Genomic DNA, 9,454 nt, shown 5'->3' on the forward strand with positions numbered 1-9,454 from the left:
TCTAGACTTTCTGACTCAGTTTCCTCATTAGCCAAGCAATCTTCTTCTCTCTTTTACCCACAACCCAAGCTTTGGTCTTCTGCACTCTTATATGTTAAAATTTATAGTTTTAATTATGATTTTTGATTCTGATTCCATGTAATGGAAAATCAAACCCAAATTAGCTTAATCAGCAGCGATCTTATTGAATCACACAACTAAAGTATTTAGAAATGATAGTTTTTTTGGTCATGATTAGATTTAGGGACTCAACAGTGTTCCCAGGATCAAATTTTTTCTGTTGGTTCTGATTCCTTGGGAGTAGACCCATTTTTAGATTTCATGTGGAGGTAAGATGATTGAAATGGCTTCAGGACTACCTGTCATGGGATCCAACTCCGGGGAAAATGACCGCCTCTCTCCTGGAGATTCCAGTAAAATGGTTCCTGTGTTTTATGTACTGTGGTCACATGCTGGTCATGCTGAACCAAGCGCCAAACAGAGGAATGGTTTCTCTGGTCAGATTTTAGTCTTGCGGAAAAGGAAGTGGACTGATAATTGAGGGAATCTTCCGGAAAGAAGTCAGGTATAATGGCCAGAATTAGAGCAAATACCCAGGAGCAAACAAACCCAAAACAAAATAGGTATTACTTGAAGAATACAAATCCAGAAAAAGGAATTACATTTTAATAGTGAAGTTGAAAATGGTGAAATTTGAATAGTAGTTTTAATAATGAAGGTTTTGTCTCCTTTTATTTTATTTTCTTTATTTAATTTTTTTGGCACCAGGAATTGAACCCAGGGGCACTTCTCCACTGAGCTACATCCCCAGCTCTTTTTTTATATTTTATTTAGACAGAAGGCCTCACTGAGTTGCTTAGGGCCTCCCTAAATTGCTGAGGCTGGCTTTGAGCTTGCAATTCTCCTACCTTAGCCTCCACAGTCACTGGGATTGTAGGTATGCATCACCGCACCCTGGCAATAGTGAAGTTTTACTAGTGGACTTTAAAAGTCACATGGTAAGTAGCTCTGCGGGGCCTGGACATCAATCATTTCAACTCTGGTGCACTTAAAGACTATGCTGTGCCGCCGTCCCCAGGGAGTGGTTTAGGACAACAGTTTAGGACCTTTTCTTTCTTCAGTCTCTCATTAACCATCGCTTTCAAGATGGTTGCCTGGGTTCCAGATTTGAAAAAGTCCATTTAGAATTAGAGAGGCCAACAGTTGGCTCTTCATGAACTTTGAGGCCCTTGCTAGGGTCATAGAGAAAAGAAATAGTAGGGAGTAGGGTGGGTTGTGAAGGGGTAAGAGGACATACCTTTGTTTAACTGATCCAGGTTTTATCCTATCCTGTTACATCTAATGGCTCTTGTATTCTGAAATAAACTGTCTGGGCTCTGTATCCCCAGATTCAACCAACTGTAGATTTAAAATATTTGGGGGGGGGGGGGAAAGGAAAAGAAAAATGATATCTGTAATTGAATCTGTAACAGATTATTTTATCTTGTTATTATTCCCTAAACAATATATTATAGCAACCATTTACATAGTATTTATGCTGTATTAGGCATTAAAGTGATCTAGAGATGATTTAAAGCACATGGGAGGATGTATGTAGGTTATGTGAAAATATGCCATTTTATATAAGAAATTTGAGCATCCTCAGATTTTGGTATTCATGAGGGCTGGGGAATCCTGGAACCAATTCCCTGCAGATACAGAGGGACAACTATAAATATATACAAAGGAATATTATTCAGTATTTAAAGGAGGAAAATTCCGACAGATGCTACAACATGGATGTACCTTGAGGACCTTATGCTAAGTGAAACTGACCAGTCACAAAAGGACAAATAATGTAAGATTTCACTTACATGTGACATGCTGTCATCATCATCACAGGACGATCTCTTTCTGACAGAGGACGTAACTGGGAGAGTCGAGGTGCTGGCATTGGTGGGGAGGAGGGAGGAGAGGTACATTTCCTCCTTACATCTTAGAGTAGAGGGAGGAAAAGGGAAAAGTGAATGGCACACCTAGAAGATAAGTTGGGTGACAGCCAAGGTATTTGAGGAGCATTAGTTCTGTGCCTGAAGTAGAAAGGAGACTTCTGCTGAAACTGAGGGTAGTATGTGAGAAATGTGGGTATAGGAAAATTGCTCTGGAGACAGCCCTCGTGGCCACTAAGGAGAGCGGAGCCTCGTGGTCTTCTCAGTGCCTACCGCTATGTGAACCACCAGCAGAAGATGTTGTGGCTTTATAAGTGGGCACTGTGCCACCTTGAGTTATGGTGTGTCCACAGGGACAAATACCAGTACTTTGCTTGTTTGATAAGAGCGGGGTTTGAAGAACATAGGAATGAAAAGGATATGATAAAGGGCACCCAGCTCTTTAGGGAGGCAGAAGAAGAATTCTGGCACAATCAGCACCCACAGTCGTGTATCTTCCCTGACTCACCTGGGGGCACCTCCTATGAGATATAGGAGTGCTACAAGATTCTGGAAAGGTGCTTAGATCACTAGCATCCTTCTGAGAAGGCACTGTATCCTGATTAGTTTGCCAAGAGAGAGCAGCGGAAGAAATTGTGAAGGGAAAGATGGGAGCAAGAGGTTAAGCACCCACAGGAGGAAACCCCACCAAAGGTCCTAAAACTCAAGCTTTGCCTCCTGCCAGGAAGGAAGGTGATCTGCCCCCACTATGGTGGCACATTGTGACCAGAACATGACATCGGCCCATGGAGAGAGAGAGAGAGAGAGAGGAGAGACAAAGGCACTTCACTATTCATGCATGCAAGGAAAATAAGTTATAGACCATACACACTCTTGCCCTAATAAAAATAACTAAATATAGTCTGGTACAACTGAGGTATTCTTCTGCTGAAGACTACTGTGATGCCAAGTGACTGTGCCGTGTCTTTGTTTCTTGTCATTTATGCCACGTAAAGAAAATTAGTCAGATGTATAACAAATCTTTTATCTTTTTTTTCCAGTATTGAGGATTGCACCCAGGATTGGACCAGTGAGTCTTTTTTATTTTGAGACAGCGTCTCACTAAGTTGCCAACGCTTGCCACGAATTTGCCAATCTCCTGCCCCAACCTCCCAAGTGGCTGGGATTATGGGTGTGTGCCACTGCACCCAGATGTGATAAGTCATATTGATAGCATGTTATCATTTAGGGAAAACTTGGCAGCACAAGTAGCTAGAAATTTTACTTTGAGTATTGAGTTAAAGGCTTAATTAGCTGTGGTGACTAGAAGAAATATACAAAGCTTAAAAGAAATACTGAGGACTTCAAAATACTTTTTTGATTTTCTAAGAATTCCACTAATGGGATTCAGTATTTTTTAGTTTTATTGATTTTATTTTTTTTAATACACGACAGTGGAATGCATTACAATTCTTATTACACATATAGAGCACAATTTTTCATATCTTTGTATATAGAGTATGTTCACGCCAATTCATGCCTTTATACATGTACTTTGTTTTTTTTCTTTGCATTACAATTCTTATTACACATATAAACCACAATTTTTCATATCTCTGTTTATATATAAAGTATGTTGACACCCAAGTCGTGTCTTCATACATGTACTTTGGATAATGATGTCCATCACAATCCACCGCCCTTGCTAATCCCCTGCCCCCTCCCTGGCCCTCCCACTCCTCTTTCCTATCTAGAATTCATCTAATCCTCCCATGCAAAGGACAACTCTCCCTAATAAAGGACAGTCTACAAACAGGAAAAAAAAGAAAAAGAAAATTGCTGTGGAATGGAATGTAAGCTCACACATACAGTGGAGCAGTAGGTCCAAGCTCTGGATAATTCACCTGGTGAGACTTAACAAAAACACAGATTCTTGGGCTCCTGAGTCAGAATCCCTATGTTAGATAATAAGCTTCCATTTGGCTTTATTGTAACCAGCCTGGTATCAGCCAGTATGCTTGAGGAGACACTGTGCTAGATAGTCATGGAAGAATCAGACAAAAATATAAAATGCCAACGGCAGCCGTATGGATCAACTGGAAGGCTGGTTGTGATACAGTTCTTCTGAAATAAACCACAGTTGACCGGAGAGAACACTGAGCTGAAAATAATTTTTAATGACTTGCATAGGGTGGAAAAGTTGATTTCTTTGCATCAAAGTGGTTGAAGCTACCATATTTGGAACTCTCCCTAGAAATGGGTTGGCTCATAAGAAGCACTGATGTTGGGGGAGAATGTTGAGCTGGCTTTCTCCTATATAATGAGCAAAATTAAAATAGTGTCTTAATATTAATATTTATTCCACTAAGCCGTCATGAGTAAGTAGGTTTATGTGCCCTGCTTTCTTCTAACCAGGCCAAAATTAAGAGGGACCAGGATTTAAGGTTGGAGCTTCATTTAAAATTCCCTCCAGGTAGGAGGGGTCCTGGAGCAAATCTATTTGTTTTAAGACCTGTAATTTCATTTCTGTGTGGAAGGATACAAAGAGAAGAGCCTGGCCTTCATCATTTCCCATGGATTTTAGGACTCCTTGGAAGTTACATTCAAATACTTACAAATTAAGCCTATTTTTTTTTTTAAAGAGGCCCCGGGAAGGGGGTGTTTCAATGGAATTGGGTGAGGTATAGTGTTAAACTTTATTCCCTTTCCTTTTGTTCTCTTGGATAGTGCTCTAATTCTTTTTATCTGAAAGCATTTTATCATCTGTTTTTGTGATGTTAGGCATGGATTGATAAAGCCTGGATTTTAGAATATACGCAATCTTAGCCTTCCTGAACATGGAGGTGCTTTTCATCTGGAGCTTTTAACTTGGAGCCTGAGGATGACCTTCTGAGAGCAAGTGAAATCCCTCAGATTGGATGCCAAGTTTCTGTACATCTTTTTTTTCTAGGGGAGAAGACTCAGTTGTTTCCTTAGATTTTTCTAAGGGGCCTTTAGTCTCAAAGTGATGAAAAAAAAAAAAAAAACTAGAACAATCTTGATGCCTAATCCCAGTTCTCTGCAGGAATTTGGCAGTGCTAATCAGTGGTCACTGGATTACCAGGTGTTCCACATCTGAACAATAGAAGGTAATCAGAGACCATGGAAAGTGGACCTCCCCACTTTGGGTCTGAGGGCTGCTTGGGCCGGTTCTCTCTCTCTCTTGATAATGCCTCTGTTCCTTATTTTGAAACGTGGGCTGCTAAAGAGGTTGAGGAAAGGGACTGAACTGGGAGTGGCCCTCACAGATGTTGCAATGCAAAGAGGGGTCACGACTCAGATAACCCTCCACCCAAGTGTGTTGCATCAAGCCAAGCTTGGACTTCACCTTGAACACTGAGATGTGCCAAGTAATGGTCTTCAAGACTAATCTTCTTTTCATGTTGTGTTGTCTTGCAAACTGAAGGAGGCTATATAAAGGGATTGTCCTGATAGTGACATGATAATTGATTTTTATGAGACTATATACTTTAAAAAATTACTTTAGAATACTGATTCCTGTTTCCTTAGTACACTTGAGCATGACTAGTTACATCCAGGAAAGAGAAGGAGAAAGGAAATCATTTTTCAGTATCTAATGTATGCACAGGATTATCTTAGATGATTTCTTGTGGTAATTTAATTTCATCCACAAGCGACTCTGTGAAGTAGTGTCATGCCTGTTTTATAGATGAGAAGGTGAGTTGCAGATTTGCCTAATGCCAATAAGCTTGTAAACAGCCTCTTATGACTCAAGACAGGACTCTGACGCAGTTTCCAGGTGATTTCCATCTATCACGTGTCCCCTAAGCTCGAGGTGCTGTGGGGTTAAGACCATGAAGCTTCTCTGTTCATCTCCTCTGCTAATGCTTGTCTAATTATCCCCCCCCGCCCCCCTGCCTGCTGTTCCTCTTGCCTTCACATTCTCAAGTGTTCCCTAATCAAAAACAACAACAATAAAACCAACAAAACACCTCCCCCAACAAAACAAAACAAAATAAATCTTTTTTTTTTTTAAATTTTTTTATTGGTTGCTCAAAACATTACAATGATCTTGACATATCATACATTTGATTCAAGTGGGGTATGAATTCTTTTTTTCCCACATGTACAGACTGCAGTCTCACATTGGTTTTACAACCACGTTTATACATACAGCCATATTAATGTCTATTGTTTTCTACTACCCTTCCTATTACTTAATCTTAAGTCTACTTCTGTCCTTTCTAAATAGATGGACTATTTTTCTTTCCTTAAGACTGGCTGTAAAAAGTTGCTTTGACTTTGTCTTCGGGTTCTCATTTCCATTCCCTCCTCATCCCGGCTTCTCAAACACCATGGGAAATTCTGAATTGTCAACTTAACAGCCAGAGGACTGACTTCATCTAGGAAGAAAAGTGACTTTGAGAAGGTTGTAGAAGGCTGAGAAGTGGTAAAAGGACGAAAACAGAAGTGGTCATAAGGGTCCAGATGGATCCGAGCACGAGGGGGCTGCCCCTGCGACAGGGGCCAGCCTTCTCAGAAGCACAGTTGAGTACACAAGAGAAAGCTGTGAGTTCCCGAGAAAAGCCAAAGAAACCAAAGTGCATGATGAAGTTCACATGTGACAGAGGCATCGTTTCTGCCAAACTTCTTGCGATCGATGAGATCCTCCACCCTGCTCTGTGAATGTTATTTTCCTGACAAGTCTCAGAAGTTGTTAAACTCTTCCAATTGCTTGTCCAATTTTCTTTGGTCTTATGGATTTTATTCCCACCTGTGTGCAGACCAAAATGTAGTGACAGACTCAAAGGGACGTCTATCCAAATTTCTCCAACTCTTTCTTGTGTATCCTCACCTCTGCTAATCTGCTCCATAAATTTCAATCTTCTCAGCCTCCCAAGGTCCAATCCCCCTTTCTCTAACTCAACACGACTGCTTGATTCTACTTGCATTCTCTTTTATATGTTTTTGTAGTACTTCACACCAGGTGATATATTATTTATTTATTTTTTGATCTCTCCTTGGTAGGAAGGAGGGCAGCTACTATCATATATTAGGATTACTATAATATTTTCAGCTTGGAGCATAGGGTCGGGCCTACAATAGGCCCTCAATGAAAATAGACACATTCTGCATAATGATGTATTGGTCAACAACAGACTGCATAGATAACAGTGGTCCCATAAGATTATGTTGTCTAGTGTTGCCATAGCTATCCTGGTTTGTGTAAGCACATGCTGTAATGTTCATACAATGAATAAATCACTTATGGATATAATTCTCAGAACATATACCCATCACTGAGTGGTGCATGATTCTGATTCCATTAAATGATTTATGAATGCATGAACAGAGAAAGTTGGCTGATAACTTTTCTGTTCCTCCTGCTCATTTTTATTCAGGTCATTGTGGGAGAAACTTGAGTGTGGTACAACCTCAGAGAGATACCTCCATATTCTTTTCTCTGCACTCTCTTTTCTGAGATGTAATCTGCACATTAGAGATATTTTGAAAGCCCAACTGGATTAGCTTCCTCTTTTCTATTCCTAAGTCTATCTGTCTTCAGTGTTCCTTGTCTGGAAAAGCAAGGAATAGAAAAAAATTTCCTCGTCTGGAAATAGCAAATCTGTGTTTTCACTTAGTTTTTATTTTTATTTTTATTTTTTTGACGTACTAGGGATTGAACTCAGGGAAATTCTCCTACTGAGCTATGTCACCATGTCTTTTTATTTTATTTTGAGACGAGGATCTCAGTAAGTTGCCTGGGCTGGTCTCAGACAGGGGGAAACAGATATCAAATAGTACTAATTAGAAACATATCTTTATATTATCTATGTCAGTTAAAAGTTTTCATATAAACAAACCTAAGCCTAAAATCAGAAAATCTAACAGAGAGGTCTTATTTGTAATAATAATGGTAACAATATACAGGAATGAACTATACAGAAAATATACAGAGACTATATGAAGATAATATTTGGGGGAATTAAAGAGGATTCAAACAAGTGAAAAATACATCTTATTTTTGGAGAAGAAAATTATATCTTAAAAAATTTGAAATAGCTGTATTGAGGAATAATGGACATAAAATTAACTACAAACACTTAACACATACCATTTGATAAGAGTGAAAAACGAACACTGCTGTGAAACCATCACCACTATTCCCAATGAAAATAGAAAACTCAGAAGTGTCTATATGCTTCTTTTCAGTCCTTCCTTCTTCTCTTTCCCCCCACAAACAGATTAGTTTGTAAAGATTTCTAGAGTATTATAGAACTGGAATCACACGGTATACACTACTCTTTGGTCTGGCTTATTTGAGATTCATACATTAGTGGTATGTATCAGTAGCTCATTTCTTTTTTATTCCCTGGTGTGGATAAACCACAGTTTGCTTATCCATTCATCTGTTGTTGGACAAATAGTCAAAATAGTTTTTGACTAAAATAAAAAAAAAACAAAACAGCTATAGCGTTTCAGTTCTAGTCTTTGCGTAGACATCTATTTTCTTTAGGTTAAGTACCTAGGAGTGGAGTGACTGGTTCTTAAGAGAGTATATATATAACTTTTTAAAAAACTGACAAACTGTTTTTCAAAGTGGTTTCATGATTCATTTCCACAGCATTAATGAGAGTTCTAGTTCCTTTCCATACTTAACAACACTTAATATGGTTACTTGTTTTAATTTTAGCTTTCTAGCCATTCTAATAGATATATTGTGGTATCTCATCATGGTTTTAATTTTTATTTTTAATTATAAATTGACAAATATGTCTGTACACATTTATGGGATACAAAAGTGGTGTTATGATTAAAGAACGTTGGGAAATAATTATATCCAGCTAATTAACATATCTATGACATCAAATACTTATTATTTTTTTGTGATGAGAACATTTGAAATTTACTCAGTGATTTTGAAAAGCATAATACATAATTTACAATATCCATCATGTTGTGCAATATATTTCAAAGGAAAAGAAACCTTAATTGTTCTGTATATTTGAGGCTTTGTAGAGTTTGACTATCATCTCCTCAATCTCCCCACCCCCACCCCCCGCAGCCCTTGATAAGCACTATTGTACTCTCTGTGTCTTTGAGTTCAATTGTTCTTGATTCCAAGCTTATGTGAGAACATGTAGGTTTGTTTTTCTGTGCTTGGCTTATTTCACTTAATGTTGTTGAAAATGACAGTTTCTTATATAAAACTGAATAGCATCCCATTATGTGTGCATGTGTATGTATGTGTGTATCCCATATTATTGATTAATATGTTGATGGAAAATTTGATTGATTCTATAACTTGTCTATTGTTAATAGTGTTGCAAGAAGTGTGCGACTGCAGGCATCTCTTTGACAAAATTTCAAATCTTTTGGATAAATACCCATAAATAGAATTACTAAATAATAGGGTAATTCCATTTTTGTTTTTTTAAGGAATCTCTGCACAGTCTTTTATAATAGCACTACTAATTTACATTCCCAGCAATCACATTTTTTTATTGCATCTCCTTAGTAACTAATGATGTTGAGGATCTTTTCAT

General features: G+C 38.4%; 1 pseudogene; it reads left to right on the forward strand.

Annotated features, from left to right (window-relative positions):
- Nucleotides 1-334: 334 nt before the first annotated feature.
- On the forward strand, nucleotides 335-2,704 carry LOC107142253 (annotated as a pseudogene).
- Nucleotides 2,705-9,454: the final 6,750 nt, after the last annotated feature.

This window comes from Marmota marmota, unplaced genomic scaffold (genome assembly GCF_001458135.2).
Source record: "Marmota marmota marmota unplaced genomic scaffold, marMar, whole genome shotgun sequence".
Classification (NCBI taxonomy): Eukaryota; Metazoa; Chordata; class Mammalia; order Rodentia; family Sciuridae; genus Marmota; species Marmota marmota.